Source organism: Diaphorina citri, unplaced genomic scaffold (genome assembly GCF_000475195.1).
Source record: "Diaphorina citri unplaced genomic scaffold, Diaci psyllid genome assembly version 1.1 scaffold246, whole genome shotgun sequence".
In the NCBI taxonomy this organism is placed as follows: Eukaryota; Metazoa; Arthropoda; class Insecta; order Hemiptera; family Psyllidae; genus Diaphorina; species Diaphorina citri.
In genome coordinates this window covers 28,296-46,230 of record NW_007377683.1, presented here as the reverse complement: position 1 = coordinate 46,230, position 17,935 = coordinate 28,296, and the positions used below count along the sequence as shown (strand labels likewise).

General features: G+C 34.2%; 2 long non-coding RNA genes across 2 annotated transcripts; one reads left to right on the top strand and one right to left on the bottom strand.

The window, feature by feature from the left end:
• Positions 1 to 3,220: 3,220 nt before the first annotated feature.
• Positions 3,221 to 5,012, bottom strand: LOC113466306. The gene is made up of 2 exons (XR_003390748.1): positions 4,554 to 5,012; positions 3,221 to 4,234 (listed from the first exon to the last, which is right to left on the bottom strand). It is a non-coding gene; the product is annotated as an uncharacterized LOC113466306 (long non-coding RNA).
• A 2,225-nt stretch (positions 5,013 to 7,237) lies between these two features.
• Positions 7,238 to 8,822, top strand: LOC113466307. Its single transcript, XR_003390749.1, has 2 exons — positions 7,238 to 7,793; positions 8,544 to 8,822. It is a non-coding gene; the product is annotated as an uncharacterized LOC113466307 (long non-coding RNA).
• Positions 8,823 to 17,935: the final 9,113 nt, after the last annotated feature.

The following is a 17,935-nucleotide window of genomic DNA, read 5'->3' as shown; positions in this document are numbered from 1 at the left end:
AAATTTCTCTCTACTTTGTTTCTATAAAATTTTCTTTTTACTCTTTTTTGTTTTGTTGGGGGTTTCATGAGGCTTTGGTGATGTCGTTTTATATGTAAAACTCATTTTGATAAAAAGAAATGATATTGTCTTTTTTCCCATTTTAATTCTTTGTTGTCTCTGTCCGAATTTGGCCACCAATAATCAAATATTGTTTGATTGCTCCAAGCGGAATTCAGAGATTTTTTTTAATCGAATTTCAAATTGGATTTCGGATTTTGAAGTTTATTTTTATCCATGACCTTTTCAATTTGAAAAATATGCTTCTGTTGAGAAATGACCTCATTCGAAGTCCTAAATACTCCAAATGACTTTTACGATGCGATGGTCGCAATAATACTCGTAATAAGTTCGGGTCCCAAATTCCTGAAAAAGATAGTGTTGTAATCTTGTAGTTTACAAGCTAAAAGTATAAGCTATATGTATAAGCTAAAAGTGTATTAAATTTGAAAGATCATAGCATCTTGAAAACCCGTACAACAAACGCTTGTAATTCAGGATTAAGCTTCAGGAAATCTTTCCCCGTTTAGTATCGAACATGGACTCTTGCGCTTTGGAGTCCCTCTTGTTAACATTTTTTGATATCATCCCTAAATCTACAGATTAATAACTTCTCTAACCCGAAAACAAAATGTTTATCCCTTTGATTGACCTATTGGTGTCTTCGTACTTCAAATTTTACTGAGAAAAACATCGATGACATATTGTAAAAGTGGAAAAAAACAAAATTCAGATCCCTGTCATTGAAAGAAAACCTAGAAAGTTTAATTTTTGAAGTTTCTCAAAGCGTTGGCATCAATGGGTTGAATTCTAATAACACCTAATTTATATCACTTTTTCTCTCGAAATTTGAAACTTTATATTTTTTTTTATTTATTTGACTTTTACTTAATACTTATATCTTTTTATTCAAATACTTATTCTGTTTATTATATCTACTTGACGTAGGTAATGTAAGTCGGGAGAGAGTGTATTTGGGTGGTTTTTGGTGATCATCCGATTCAAATTGTCATTGCTTAAATTAATAATATAATAAAATGCTATTTGCTAAATATAAAAAGGAAGAATAATGAAAAAATAGAAGAAAAAAAAAATGCAATAAAATTTAGAGTTGAGAAAAAGAATGACCCCTAATATCTTCCTTCTTCCTGATTGTCCTCTCCTAAAGAAGAGTTTACAATCAAATGTTAACAAAAATAACCTTCGTAATACTCGTGCTTGAAATATAGTAGTAAAAACCCCGTGTACATAATATTTGTAAGCCACACATTTAAAGAAGAAAAAAAAATCGTAAAAATTTACGATTTTTGGATCATAATTTTCCACAAAATTGAACCAATTCACTCCACATTGGCATAGTGTTGCCAAGCAATATAGGTAAAAATAATGCCTACTAATATCCAATTTAATCCAACACAAAATGTGTGCAAGTTCAAGAATATTTTTAAACTTATATTCGTTAAGAAGAAATGTCTAATAACTGGTTTCTTGATTCTATTATGTAAGAGAGACACTAGAAGTCTTTTTAATATTAATTTTGTTATCAAATACAAGTTGTTTCAGACAGACCGTTTTTCTTGGCCTTGTTTTTCTTGAGTAGGCTACCCTATTTTTTCGTTTTCTTGGCCTTCTTTTTTCTTAAGTAGGCTACCTACCCTATTTCCCAGCTGAGCTGAATTATTTTTCTTGGCCTTCTTTTTTCTTGAGTAGGCTACCTACCCTATTTCCTAGCTGAATTATTTTTCTTGGCCTTCTTTTTTCTTGAGTAGGCTACCTACCCTATTTCCTAGCTGAATTATTTTTCTTGGCCTTCTTTTTTCTTGAGTGGGCAACCCTTCCCAATTAGGCTATCCTATTTTTTAGCAAAATTCTTTTTCTTTTGCCTTTCTTTTTGGATAGGCTACCCTATTTTTTAGCAAAATTCTTTTTCTTTTTGGATAGGCTACCCTATATTTTAGCAAAATTCTTTTTCTTTTTGGATAGGCTACCCTAATTTTTAGCAAAATTCTTTTTCTTTTTGGATAGGCTACCCTATATTTTAGCAAAATTCTTTTTCTTTTTGGATAGGCTACTATATTTTAAATAATTCGATTTTTTAGTTCCAAATATCCCAAAAAAATATTTTTGTTTTTCACACGTTTACAATTTAGTTTTTAACATATTACCTAATACCTACCTACGCTATAGAAGATTTTCTAATTGGAAAAACTTTAGCTACTACATTATTTAAAGGCTGTAACCGAACTTTCCATTGGTTCCATAAATGGTGAATAAAATTGAACTGCCTTATATAATGAAAAATTATATTATGTAATTTAAGAAAGAAAAAAAATTGAAGAAAATCCAAGAAAAGAAAGAAAAATTGAATAATAATAACAAAAAACCTATAATTTTTGGTAACAGAAAGTAAAAATATTCAAGAATCAGCAAGTAGTAAATTCATATTTGCTCCTACCAATCTTTTCCCCTTTCACGTTAGACCTCTTTAGAATGATTTTCTTGGTCTATTGTGAATTTTAAATCCCCCTGCTTTGTTATTTTGTGCATTTCCATTTGCACTTGTTATCAATTTTTTTTTTCTTTTTTTTAATAAGGAAATTAAGTTTTTTATGATAGGAAGAAAAATTGAAAGATTTTGCACTTCTCCCTATAATAACCCCAAAAACCATTACTAATCATAACATTACCTATGCTTTTGTGCCTGAGCATACCCCATAACCATTGCAATAACCAATTTTAATTTAGCTTCTGCGCATGAGCAGAAACACCAAAACTTGAAGATCGTTTTTGTTATGGTTTTGGCACACTTTATCGGGAAGTGCAAATTCTATCGAATGCCAATGAAAATGTAGGGTTAATGATGTGAAAGTAGTTATTTGAATTGATGAACAGATATGTTTACCGATATCGGCAAACATATTTTCAACTAATTCTATCAATGAAAATAGTCTTTGTAGGGTTAATGATGTGAAAGTAGTTATTTGAATTGATGAACAGATATGTTTACCGATATCGGCAAACATATTTTCAACTAAAGATTTTTTTTATTTATATTTCTAGATAAATTGAGTTTTTCTAATTTTTATCTACCTACTCGTAGAATGAATTTTTATTAAGTAGAATGAATTTAATGGGGTGATCCTATTAAAATTAAGTAAAATTAGAACTCTTATGGTTTTAATTAGGTTTTTTTTTTCTTTTTTTTTTGTAAAAAAAAGTGTTTCAATTATTGATCTCGAAAAAATATCAAGACCTGAATGTAACTTTTTCACTGGTTGGAAATTACCTAGACCCGTCCTGATGATATACTCAGCTTAGTAGAGACACTTGAGATGTGCTTGGGTTAGTCCCAACTACATTTTGATAGTCAAAAATTTAGAATTGGAAGTTAGTAAATCATATAAGATTCAAAATTCTAGAAATGGAAAGAAAAATACCTTTGAGATATTTTCACCCTGCTTTTTTTTCCTTACAAAAACTGTCTCAAATTTTATAAAGTTATCTCTGAGCTGTACCTAAGGTCTCATAGAACAAAAATTAAATTTCTCTTTCCTAGAATCAGAATTTCTCCAAAAACCTCCTGTGGATAGTTTCTCTTAGTTTTCATGGAAGAGATAACAATATTAATACATTCCAAATTTTGTAGTGATAATGAGAGGGAAGTAGTGAATAAAAATTGTTAGGTAGTTTCTAATAAATGTCTAATATTATACTAGTAGAAAGATGTACAATATAATTTATAAAGTAATGTCTAAAACTTTTTGTAAACTAAAAAAACCATATCCTCAATTTGTTTTCAACTTCTTGGAAAAAAAACTTCAGCTTTTGGCTTACAGAGCAAATAGACTGAAACTCTATAGCAAATAGACACTATTTAATAAGTTTTCTAGGAAAAAATTTTTCCCCGTTTAGTATCGAACTTTGACTCTTGCGCTTTAGAGTCCCTCTTGTTAACATTTTTTGATATCATCCCTAAGTCTACAGATTAATAACTTCTCTGACCCGAAAACAAAATGTATTTCCCTTTGATTGACCCATTGGTGTCTTCGCACTTCAAATTTTACTGGGAAAAACATCGATGACATATTGTAAAAGTGGAAAAAACAAAAATATTGTAAAAGAAAACCTAAGTAGAAAGTTTAATTTTTGAAGTTTCTCAAAGCGTTGGCATCAATGGGTTGAATTCTAATAACACCTAATTTATATCTTTCCCCGTTTAGTATCGAACTTGGACTCTTGCGCTTTAGAGTCCCTCTTGTTAACATTTTTTGATATCATCCCTAAATCTACAGATTAATAACTTCTCTGACCCGAAAACAAAATGTTTAATCCCTTTGATTGACCTATTGGTGTCTTCGTACTTCAAATTTTACGGGGAAAAACATCGATGACATATTGTAAAAGTGTAAAAAACAAAATTCAGATCCTTGTCATTGAAAGAAAACCTAAGTAGAAAGTTTAATTTTTGAAGTTTCTCAAAGCGTTGGCATCAATGGGTTGAATTCTAATAACACCCAATTTATATCACTTTTTCTCTCGAAATTTGAAACTTTATATTTTTTATTTATTTGACTTTTACTTAATACTTATATCTTTTTATTCAAATACTTATTCTGTTTATTATATCTACTTGACGTAGGTAATGTAAGTCGGGAGAGAGTGTATTTGGGTGGTTTTTGGTGACCATCCGATTCAAATTGTCATTGTTTAAATTAATAATATGAAATGCTATTTGCTAAATATAAAAAGGAAGAATAATGAAAAAATGGAAGAAAAAAAATGCAATAAAATTTAGAGTTGAGGAAAAGAATGACCCCTAATATCTTACTTCTTCCTGATTGTCCTCTCCTAATGAAGAGTTTACAATCAAATGTCAAAAATAACCTTCGTAATACTCGTGCTTGTAATAGTGGACACAACTTATTTCCTTAAACATGCGAATTAGGACTCCATTTTTTTTTTTTTTTTTTTTTTTTTTTGCTAGCAGCACGCTATTTATAAATATTAATTATGAAAAAAAAATAAACAAATTCGAATGAAAGACAAAACAAACCGTTTTAATCTTTTACAAGGAAAACAACGCCTGTTAATTTCTTTTACGAATTTTCACAATTGTTTCTTTTATTTAGAAATTTCTACGGTTCTGAGACTTCTTATAGGTAGTACCGACCTTTTGAGTTTAGAATCACGGTTTGAGTTTAAAATTGGTTTGAGTTGAACGATTGGGTTAAGCAATCTGATTCTTTGATTTTAAACATTGAAATTGGTCCCGGCCGTCGGCAATTGAAGATATTCTGTCCCAAAACAAGCAATAGCCATGGTGCAAAATGATACTTTGGATCTCTAATACTTACTTACTGCCAGGGCCATTTGAAGCCTAGAAGACTTTTTGCCTCGCCAATTTTTCCTCGCCAAACTGTTCTATCTTGTGCGTCTTCTTCCGTGGTGTTAATTTTTGCCATGTCTCTCTTGATCTGGTCTTTCCATCTCAGCTTTGGGCGTCCTCTTCTTCGTCCATTAAGATGAATCTTCTTTATATCATTGTTTATTTTTCCCCTTTCTCTCTTGAATTGTCTTGAATTAAATAACATTTTTGTCTTGAAATTAAATAATCTTTGTCTTGGAAGTCTCAGTGCGTGGCTGCACTCACGTTTTATCCTAATGTTGGTTTTGTTATTCTGGGTATGCCTTGAACTTGATGCTTAGCGTGTAAATAAATAAATAAAATTCTCTGTTGTCTCTGTCCGATTTGGCCACCAATAATCAAATATTGTTTGATTGCTCCAAGCGGAATTCAGAGTTTTTTTTTTTATCGAATTTCAAATTGGATTTTACCTATTTCAGTTTGAAAAATTTCGGTGGGTACAGAAGTTTGTTTTTATCCATGACCTTTTCAATTTGAAAAATATGCTTCTGTTGAGAAATGACCTCATTTGAAGTCCTAAATACTCCAAATGACTTTTACGATGCGATGGTCGCAATCTCGCAATAATACTAGTAATAAGTCCGTGTCCCAAATTCCTGAAAAAGATAGTGTTGTAATCTTGTAGTTTACAAGCTAAAATTGTATTAAATTTGAAAGATCATAGCATCTTGAAAACCCGTACAACAAACGCTTGTACGAGTAATTCAGGATTAAGCTTCAGGAATCAGGATCCATTAAGATGAATCTTCTTTATATCATTTTCTATTTTCCCCCTTTCTCTCTTGAATTGTCTTGAAATTCAATAACATTTTTGTCTTGAAATAAAATAATCTTTGTCTTGGAAGTCTCAGTGCGTGGCTGCACTCACGTTTTATCCTAATGTTGGTTTTGTTATTCTGGGTATGCCTTGAACCCGATTCCAACCCATTGCATGACCTTTGAAAACACAGAGTGTTATTGGCATTTGGTGACACAATCCAGAGATTCACGGTGTAATTTCATTTCATCAGACATAATCCCATCATTGTCAGATTATTTTGTACCAAAAATTGCCATTTGCATTCAACGATCAACGTATATTTCGGAGTCTCTTTTTACACAATTTGCAATTGGTTAAAGCATTTTGTATTTTCTTTAATTTGCTTCGAAAATAAATTTTGCAATCATATCATTGTTTTAATTTTGTTTAAAATACACCTCTGTTGTGATGACTTTTCTCCAAAAGCCAATGACACCCCTTGTTTGCCAGAAAGCGTGCAATTTTTCTAAACATATTATTGAACATTTTTTTTTTTTTTTTTTTTTTTTAAATAACCTTTTTTTTTTTTTCATCAGACATAATCCCATTATTGTCAGAGTATTTTGTAGCAAAAATTGCCATTTACCATTCAACGATCAACGTATATTTCGGAGTCTCTTTTTACAAAATTTGCAATTGGTTAAAGCATTTTGTATTTTCTTTAATTTGCTTTGAAAATAAATTTCGCAATCATATCATTGTTTTAATATTGTTTAAAATACACCTCTGTTGTGATGACTTTTCTCCAAAAGCCAATGACACCCCTTGTTTGCCAGAAACCGTGCAATTTTTCTAAACATATTATTGAACATTTTGTTTTTTTCAAATACACTTTCTTTCTTTTTAGAAAGGAAACAAAATATTCCCATATTTACCTAGATTTGTATTAATTTATACTCGTTACTCCTAACATGACTGTTATACAGTCATATTCTAATTAACCAGATTTAGCATTTACTAGTAGTAAAGATCCCATCATTGTCAGAGTCTTTTGTACCAAAAATTGCCATTTGCATTCAACGATCAACGTATATTTCGGAGTCTCTTTTTACACAATTCGGAATTGGTTAAAGCATTTTGTATTTTAATTTGCTTTGAAAATAAATTTCGCAATCATATCATTGTTTTAATTTTGTTTAAAATACACCTCTGTTGTGATGACTTTTCTCCAAAAGCCAATGACACCCTTTGTTTGCCAGAAACCGTGCAATTTTTCTAAACATATTATTGAACATTTTGTTTTTTCAAATACACTTTCTTTCTTTTTAGAAAGGAAACAAAATATTCCCACATTTACCTAGATTTGTATTAATTTATACTCGTTACTCCTAACATGACTGTTATACAGTCATTCTAATTAACCAGATTTAGCATTTACCAGTAGTAAAAACCCCGTGTACATAATATTTGTAAGCCACACATTTGAAGAAGAAGAAAAAAATCGTACAAATTTACGATTTTCGGTTCATAATTTTCCACAAAATTGAACCAATTCACTCCACATTGGCATAGTGTTGCCAAGCAATATAGGTAAAAATAATGCCTACTAATATATGTTTGATTCTTACTTAGGTAGAAAACATGAATAAATTACAACTGCTTTAATTGAACAAAATTACTTGCTTGATTTATTCTTATAAAAGGAAAAAAAAGGACGTTAACAAAGTTAGATATGAAAAAAGATGACTTGTGGAAAAATCTTGCCTATGAATTTTTTCCCTTTGGAAAATTCTAAATTTTTCTTATGTTTTGAAGAAAACCGGGCGAGAGCATATTATGTGTGAAGTTAGAAACCAAAAAGAGAAAAATTATTGAAGCAAGGTTGCCAAACCTCACGCCCGCGATGAATCTTTTCCCTTTGGAAAATTCTATTTTTTTTTTTTTTTGTTTTGAAGAAAAAAACCGGGCGAGAGCATGTGTGTGAAGTTAGAAACCAAAAAGAGAAATTATTGAAGCAAGGTTGCCAAACCTCACGCCCGCGCCAAACGTAACCGGTTCCCTTTTGGAAACTGAAATTAGCACCTGTACTAAACCATAGGAAAAGCCAGCCTAGTTAGCTTAGTTGGTAGTGCGTCTGCCTTGTAAGCGCTAGGTCGCGGGTTCGATTCCCGCTCGGGGCGTAGCATTTACCAGTAGTAAAAACCCCGTGTACATAATATTTGTAAGCTACACATTTAAAGAAGAAAAAAAATCGTACAAATTTACGATTTTCGGATCATAATTTTCCACAAAATTGAACCAATTCACTCCACGTTGGCATAGTGTTGCCAAGCAATATAGGTAAAAATAATGCCTACTAATATCCAATTTAATCCAACACAAGAAAAGAAAATGTGTGCAAGTTCAAGAATATTTTTAAACTTATATTCGTTAAGAAGAAATGTCTAATAAGTGGTTTCTTGATTCTATTATGTAAGAGAGACACTAGAAGTCTTTTTAATATTAATTTTGTTATCAAATACAAGTTGTTTCAGACAGACGGATTAATTTTCCATGAGCAAAATAGGATTTAATGCCTTCAGAGTTTGAAAATCAACTCTTTTACGATCCCCCAAAAGCGCCCATTTTAAATTTTGTTGAAAAATCCTTTTTTTTTTTTAAGAAAAACAAAAGAAGAAACACCGTCACTTCTGAAATACCTTGTATATTATTGAACTTTTTTAAATATAAATATTTACTTTGTATGGTTTTCCCATGAGCAAAATAGGATTTAATGCCTTCAGAGTTTGAAAATCAACTCTTTTACGATCCCCCAAGAGCGCCCATCTTAAATTTTGTTGAGAAATCCTTTTTTTAGGAAAACAAAAGAAGAAACACCGTCACTTCTGAAATACCTTGTATATTATTGAACTTTTTTAAATATAAATATTTACTTTGTATGGTTTTATTAATGGAAGTTAAAGGTTTAGCGCAATCTAAACCATTTTAGATAATATTAATAGGTTCATAATAGCAAAAAATATTACCCCTACCTACCCTTTGCTCCTAGTGTGAAATCCCTGTAAAATTTATTTTAAGTTTTTTTTTTTTTTACCTTTATTTAATGTGTACAAAATAACTCGATTTTTTTTTTAGTTCCAAATATCCCAAAAAAATTATTTTAGTTTTTCACACGTTTACAATTTAGTTTTTAACATATTACCTACCTACGCTATAGAAGATTTTCTAATTGGAAAAACTTTAGCTACTACATTATTTAAAGGCTGTAACCGAACTTTCCATTGGTTCCATAAATGGTGAATAAAATTGAACTGCCTTAAATAATGAAAAATTATATTATGTAATTTAAGAAAGAAAAAAAAATTGAAGAAAATCCAAGAAAAGAAAGAAAAATTGAATAATAATAATAACAAATAACCTATAATTTTTGGTAACAGAAAGTAAAAATATTCAAGAAATCAGTAAGTAAATTCATATTTGCTCCTACCAATCTTTTCCCCTTTCACGTTAGACCTCTTTAGAATGATGTTCTTGGTCTACCTTGTAATATAATAGCCCCTGCTTTAGTTCCCTTTCTCAGCCTCGAGAATAAGTGCTTTCCTTACTTTCCGAGTCTGGAATAAGTAAATTTTATTTGTTCTTTAAACTGCCAGCTCAGAAAAAAATGTCCTATTATGTAAACTATGCCAACAGTGTCAGTTTGATAGAGCACCTCTTTATTGATTTAATTTTTGAAAATAAAGGATTTTAAAGAATTTCATAATTAGTAAAGACAATACTAATAGATACCTAGTTCAGCTATACGTTTTTCTAACGTAAAATAATAATTTTAATGAGCTCCTAGGACGTTCTGAAAGTATGTATGTGTTTTTCTTACAGCTTAGCTTAGAATGGTTTAGTAAATTATTTCCAAGTAATCATGTTTTTTACATGATTATTGATAAGTATACATAATGTTTGTTGATTATTAGTACACTTGGAGTTTCCCCCGCTCAAGGCTCGTTCCCACTTGTTCGGAAAAAAATCGTGTCGTGCGTAGTGAGAACACTCTTTAAATTACATGGTCTACAAGGATATTTTGTGTCGTTCGGGAAAAAAATCGTGTCGTGTGTATTGGGAACACACTCTTTTGAATTACATTGCCTACAGGACATTCGGGAAAAAATCGGATGAAGCTCACAAGTGGGAACGCGCCTTCAGTAGAATCAGCTTTTTCTCCGATACTTTCGAAAGCGTTTGGATTTCTAATACTATATTTTAAACTTTGGATCTCAAATAGCTATAATTTTCAATGTCGTCTGAGCCCAAAACAGATATCTTAAGAGACGCAATAATTTTCTCGGCACACTCCCAATTAATGGAAAAATATGCACGACCTCTTCAGTCCTTACCTGTTCCATATAATAATTATTTATACTGCTCGCATAGGACTGAAAAGTCCCTTTACTCCAGCAGTAGGCTACTACTATTACTGTGGTCAAATTCTCAATTTATACTTTTTCTCCGATACTTTCGAATCTCAAATACTATATTTTAAACTTTGGATCTCAAATAGCTATAATATTCAATATCGTCTGAGCCCAAAACAGATATATCTTAAGAGACGCAATAATGTTCTCGGCACACTCCCAATTAATGGAAAAATATGCACGACCTCTTCAGTCCTTACCTGTTCCATATAATAATAATAGTGCTTATTTATACTGCTCGCATAGGACTGAAAAGTCCCTTTACCCCAGCAGTAGGCTACTACTATTATTGTGGTCGTCACATTGGGGACGTATATATTGGTCAGATTAGGGACCGTATGTAGTCCAGGGGACTGACTAGTCCGTAAAACAATTCTGACGTCATAATCCACACTCCACGTGCAGAAAAATATCGGTATTACCTGCCTCGGTGGCGTATTGGTAGACGCTTGTCCGGTAAACAAGAGGGTGCGGGTTCGAATCCCAACCGAGGCTTGGAATACTTAACAGTGCTGGGGGCTAAGTGGTAGAGAATGTCTTGGACGGTTCCCTTTCTCAGCCTCGAGAATAAGTACTTCTTTTACTTTCCGAGTCTGGAATAAGTAAATCTTATTTGTTCTTTAAACTGCCAGCTCAGAAAAAATGTCCTATTATGTAAATTATGCCAACAGTTTGATAGAGCACCTCTTTATTGATTTAATTTTTTGAAAATAAAGAATTTTAAAGAATTTCATAATTAATAAAGACAATACTAATAGATACCTAGTTCAGCTATACGTTTTTCTAACGTAAAATAATAATTTTAATGAGCTCCCAGGACGTTCTGAAAGTATGTATGTGTTTTTCTTACAGCTTAGCTTAGAATGGTTTAGTAAATTATTTCCAAGTAATCATGTTTTTTACATGATTATTGATAAGTAGACATAATGTTTGTTGATTAGTACACTTGGAGTTCCCCCGCTCAAGGCTCGTTCCCACTTGTTCGGAAAAAAATCGTGTCGTGCGTAGTGAGAACACTCTCTTTAAATTACATGGTCTACAAGGATATTTTGTGTCGTTCGGGAAAAAAATCCGTGTCGTGTGTATTGGGAACACTCTTTTGAATTACATTGCCTACAGGACATTCGGGAAAAAATCGGATGAAGCTCACAAGTGGGAACGCGCCTTCAGTAGAATCAGCCGGGAAAAAAATCGTGTCGTGTGTAGTGGGAACACACTCTTTTGAATTACATTGCCTACATGACATTCGGGAAAAAATCGGATGAAGCTCACAAGTGGGAACGCGCCTTCAGTAGAATCAGGAGATACCTCAGCTCTGGTCTCAGCACTTTTTCCTCGAATTTTTCCTTCTTAGAATATTGTTGAATATGCTTGGATCGCGTTAGGTACTCGTTAAGTCGTCTACGTTATATTGATTCCAAATTTTATAAATTCTAAATGTCGCACGTCATACGGTAGACAATAGATCAGTTGCGCTTACTTGGGTGATATTGCAAAGTTATAGAGCAGGAAAAATGAGGACTAACGGATTTTTTTTCTTCTACGACTTCTAGATCCCGAGATAAATCGATTAAAAAAAGACCGGTAAATCGTGATCTTTGACGTCACGGCAGACGCTCCCGTGGGCGATGACGTCATAATTTATGAATCCCGCTTCGTTTGTTTGTGCGCAAGCGTTTCTGCGCATTGTGACGTGAAATCCGACGTCACAACTATTTGAACTCTTTCATTAGAACGGCAATTAAAAATTGAATTTTCAACCTTTTAAAGTTACTTTTTTGGAGTTTTGACATCAGATTTGGATTTTTCACTACTTTTTACGTGGGAATCAACCATTTATTAATAATTTTTACCCATTTGCAACTGCTCCATTTGATTATTTATTTTTCGTTAAAAAAAAAAAAAAAAAAAAAACACTCAGAGCAGGGGGGAATTCCCTGGAACTGAATGATCTATTTTTCTGGAACAATTTTTTAAAATTTCTTTCTAGCTGTGCAAAAAAAAAACCTTATTACCAAAGCTGACGACCTATCGATCCCTTTACTCCTTGCTGGAAAAAAAGAGTTCAGTGCGATAGAACTCACTTGGGAAAAGGTCGGTATCGGTACTTACAATAGGACATCTGAAGGCTCAAAAAGGAACATTCTTCTACATCCATGCCTATTGAAGAAGGAAAATTTTGGCTTAAAAATTCCGCCCCAGTCGGGACTCTGAACCTTTCGGCCATAGAGGTGCTAAAGTCTCAAGTGTTAGATGTTGAAATTTGTGACCTCAAGGACTGAAGTCATTGTCAACTATCATGCTAATCCTGTGCTACATCTTATTAGTACAGACCACCAATAGAAGAATATCATCACTAACTGACCACCATTACCAAGATCAAGAATAGCATCACGTTTTATACAAATAGGTACTTACCTGTTATGTATATTAAACCTACCTATCTACTGTTTCCTTCACTATAACGTCACTTCTATATCATCCCTCAGTAGTGACGTACTTATTGGCCTTCTTCCTAATTTGACAGACCCAGGTCTGACAGACCGTCTGAGCAAGAGTGGTGGGCAGTTACCTATTTGATGGCAGTTACTAATTGATGAGATGAGACGATTTGGTTCAATTTGTATTCGAACTTCGTTTTTCATTTCCAAATTCCTCTCGGCGCCTTTTTTAATATTTTCTAAGAAAAATCAAATAGGTAACTGCTCTTTTCCATGAGTATTTGATTAGTAACTACTCATATTGGTCCTCACGAGGCTCAGTGCACACCGAAAAAAAAATTCGACCGCGCCGGGAATCGAACCCGGGACCTTCGGCGTGCAAGTGTGATACCTAGGCTACTACTGGCTTGTGCGTAAAGTATGTGACAGGTTTTGGTCATCATCTGATTTCAATTATTGGTCTCCTGGTATGCAAGTATTCTTCAGAGTCTAGAGCAGGGGTTCCCAACAGGGGGGCGCGCCTCCCTGAGGGGGCGTGGAGCCATTCCAGGGGGGCGCGAGCATTATCTGATTTTAAAAAAAAAAATCTAGTGTATCTACCTTAAATCGTGTACCTATTTTTTGCAAGTGTACCACATTGGCTGTAATTCAATCTATTCGTCATTTCCAAACGTATCTTCAGTATTGTTCTTTCACAGTTGTCACAGATTGCAAATCACTAAAGGAATCCTATTTGAAACAGGATCTCAACACGCGAGTCCATCGATGGTGGTCTTTTATGCAAGCTTTTGACTTCCAAGTTGTGTACAGACCAGCTGCTAAAATGGAACATGTAGATTTTCTCTCACGACATGCCTCAAAATATTACGACTCCATCTCTTCCTGTTCGTACTTTTCCACCTTTGTTATCTGCACAATCATTTAACCCAGCCGAAAAACCAATTTTGATTTTCAAATTGCTTTGTCGCTTTTTTCAAAATATTTTTTAAGAAAAATCAAATTTCCATAGGTATTTGAATTGTAACTACTCAATTGTCCTTTCAGTGCACACCGAAAAAAATTCGACCGCCCCGGGAATCGAACCCGGGACCTTCGGCGTGCAAGTGTGATACCTAGGCTACTACTGGCTTGTGCGTAAAGTATGTGACAGGTTTTGGTCATCATCTGATTTTAATTGGTCTCCTGGTATGCAAGTATTCTTCAGAGTCTAGCGTCTACCAGTTCCGTCTACCTTCCTTCCACAGTACCTTCAGTCTCAGAGCATCTATCAGTTCCCTCTATCTTCCTTTCAAAGTACCTTCTCCTCGGTGGTGTTAAAGTGACAAGCCTTGGTCATCGTCCAATTTTAATTGGTCTCCTGGTATGCAAGTATTCTTCAGAGTCTAGCGTCTACCAGTTCCATCTACCTTCCTTCCACAGTACCTTCAGTCTCAGAGCATCTATCAGTTCCCTCTATCTTCCTTTCAAAGTACCTTCTCCTCGGTGGTGTAGTGGTGTACCTACCTCGGTGGTGTAGTGGTCAAGGCGCTCGCCTGGTAAACAGGAGGGCGTGGGTTCAATCCCAGCCGAGGTATGGAATACCTACCTCGGTGGTGTAGTGGTCAAGGCGCTCGCCTGGTAAACAGGAGGGCGTGGGTTCAATCCCAGCCGAGGTATGGAATACCTACCTCGGTGGTGTAGTGGTCAAGGCGCTACCTACCTCGGTGGTGTAGTGGTCAAGGCGCTTATGCGAGCAGTATAAATAAGCACTATTAGGGTAAGTGTACCATTTATTCGCCCACCTAAAAAACGTACCATTTATTGGCCCACCTGCCTACATTTATTTTTCTAATTTTTGTTTTTATGACTACAATTTTTGAATAGCACTGGTTCGCTAGCAGTCTTTAAGCCCTTTCTTTTGATGAAAATTGGATCTTGAAAATTTTCGTCCAGTTCAGACCTGACTTATGTGGCGTATGGTACAGGTGGGCCAATAAATGGTACGTTTTTTAGGTGGGCGAATAAATGGTACACTTACTTACTTCTCAGAAAATATGTTTTAAGTACTAAGTAGGTACCCACTCTACTTCTGTCTATGTACCTACGTGTATTTATGTCCTTAGGTCCGGATATCAATCTCAAACTCCTCTCTCAAAGGTCTTTACCTCTACCTACGAAAAACAAAAAGATCTTTCCTAGAAAATGTCTCTTTTTCAGAAAACATATACTTTATGCTTATTCTCCTTCAGTCTCGGAGAGCCGAGAGCCTACTCCCACCCCGATTCTCTCACTCGATCGTTCCTATCGATATTCTAACTAACTTTGAACACTTCTCATCTCAGATCTCAGGTCACATACAGACACAGCTTGTTGTTACTTCATACGTTCATACCTCGTGTAACTCGTGCTCTTCTCAGTCCGTAGGTCGTGTGACCTCAGTCACGTAAACAAATTTTGTTTTTATTGGAAATAACCTTCGTCCTTCAGTCTCAGAGAGCCTACTCCCACCCCGATTCTCTCACTCGATCGTTCCTATCGATATTCTAACTTTGAAAACTTCTCATCTCACTATCTCAGGTCACACACAGCTTGTTGTTACTTCATACCTCGTGTAACTCGTGCTCTTCTCAGTCCGTAGGTCGTGTGACCTCAGTCACGTAAACAAATTTTGTTTTTATTGGAAATAAAATTAAAGAAAGAAAAAACAATAATAAAAATAAAGATTAAAAGAAATCTAAAAACATCTCCCGTGTTCTTTGGAAAACCGTATACCTCGTGTGAAGTTAATTTTCTATTTTTATTACGAAGTAGGTAGGTAATTAATTTTCAAACTAGTTAATATACCTACGTAATCAATAATATACATAATCAATCGAGTGATAACGTTCAGCCTGATGTGTTTACTACGAAACAAAAGTAGGTACCTATTTAATAAAGTGTCGAAAGTGTAACTCGTAGGTATTTTTCCTAATCGCTGAAAACGGTAGTCATTATATTTCGTAATTTATACGGGACTAACTTACCTACCTGTAATTAATTATAAATAAATAGATACCTACCTATTAGGTACCTACATGTACGTAATTTAATAATATTTTATTTTATGTTTTTTTTATGTAGATAGGTACCTGTGTTATAAACAAATGCATACATTTTCATTTTTGCATCAGGCATATCGGAAATTTAGTCTTTAACTCGAAATTTTCAGAGAACCCCTAAAAGTGTAATTTTATACCCGAGTGCCATAAAATCCTTATTCCTGGAAGTGGGAATTGTAATTTTTGTGAAAAAGGAGCGAAATCAACGTCATCAAAGGCGTCCAAAATTCACAAAAAGTCCAGTGGAAGAAACATGTAAGTTTTTGGCGAAGAAGATTAGGTACCTTTCGTGGATGTTTATAGTCACCTTCTGGTTGGATTAGATCCTTTTTTTCTGGCTTAAAGTAAGTTTTTTAATAGATACAAATAGATGTCAACATCACAATAAAATGCCTCAGCTGGTATTAGAACCCTCGCTCTTCTGTTTATCAGACAATGCTCGCTAGCTAGACAAGTCAAATTTAAATTCCAATGTGCTCTGAGATGATAACATAGCGTTCTGGCGTAGTTCAGTGAACTCTGTAGAACCTACTCAGCAAAAGTACCCCGTAGTGCATCTTGAAGGCTTAAAAAGGAACATTTTTTTTTTACAAATTTACATCCATGCCTATCGAAGAAGGAAAGATTCGAGTTGATAAAAAATCCGCCCCGGTCGGGATTCGAACTCAGCACCTCCGTGTTGCGAGTCAGGGTTCTCAACCACTCGGCCACAGAGGTGCTAAAAGGGGACTACACATTAGGCGGATAGGGCTGCACCGGACCAATGGTCCGCCAGACTAGTGCGTAGTCCCCTTGAATCTCAAGTGTTAAATGTTGTAATTTGTGACGGTCTACCGTGTTTAGATTTAGATTTTATTTGGTGCTTTTCAACACGGGACTGTTAAGCACAAGTCAAGTACATATACAAACAAACATACATTAAAATACAACAATATTAATAAATTACCTTCAGGACTGAAGACATTGTCAACCATATGCTAATCATGCGCTACATCTTATTAGTACCTACAGACCACCATTTCAAGAATATCATCACTACTGAGCACCATTACAGAGATCAAGAATAGCACCAAGCTTTGGACCTATATCTTTTATACCTAGGCTTGCCAAACGTCCCGAATTGGCCGGGACAGTCCCGAATTTCAGGGGGTGTCCCGGCGTCCCGTTCAGTTTTTCATTATATGTGTTGCATCACCTTTATAGTCGGTGCAACACAGTGCATCACAGTGCAACAAATTTCCTTGTTGCATAACAACTTGTTTACCATGTGCTTTGCTTCGGAGAAAAATATTTGGACAGCAGCAGAAAAGAACCATCCATATGGTAATTTCCCTGACGAAAAACACCCACCACGAAAAACATGGTAAAAGAAGAAGATCATTTTTTAATCGAATCTAAACACCCTAAAATGCTATCTTCTGGTGTAGGTATTTATCAATGGACCTGTCTTTATGCGTTCCGAATCTATGCTTATCATTATCACTTATCAGATTGCGATGAAATTCGCAGCATATTAACTCATCATCAGATGAAAATATTGAACACCCATCAACAACTGATTAAAAATCTGGTGTGAACATCACACGACTTTCCTTATCCTGTTGAATGATGCTTATTTGAGTGTTCTTTTACCCTAACTTTTACAATATCTCTAACCGTTTTGTCGCTATAGCTGAAAACCGCCAAAAAACGGTCGAAATCTGTCCAAAAGCGATCAAAATACCGCCAAGCGCAGCAACCATCTC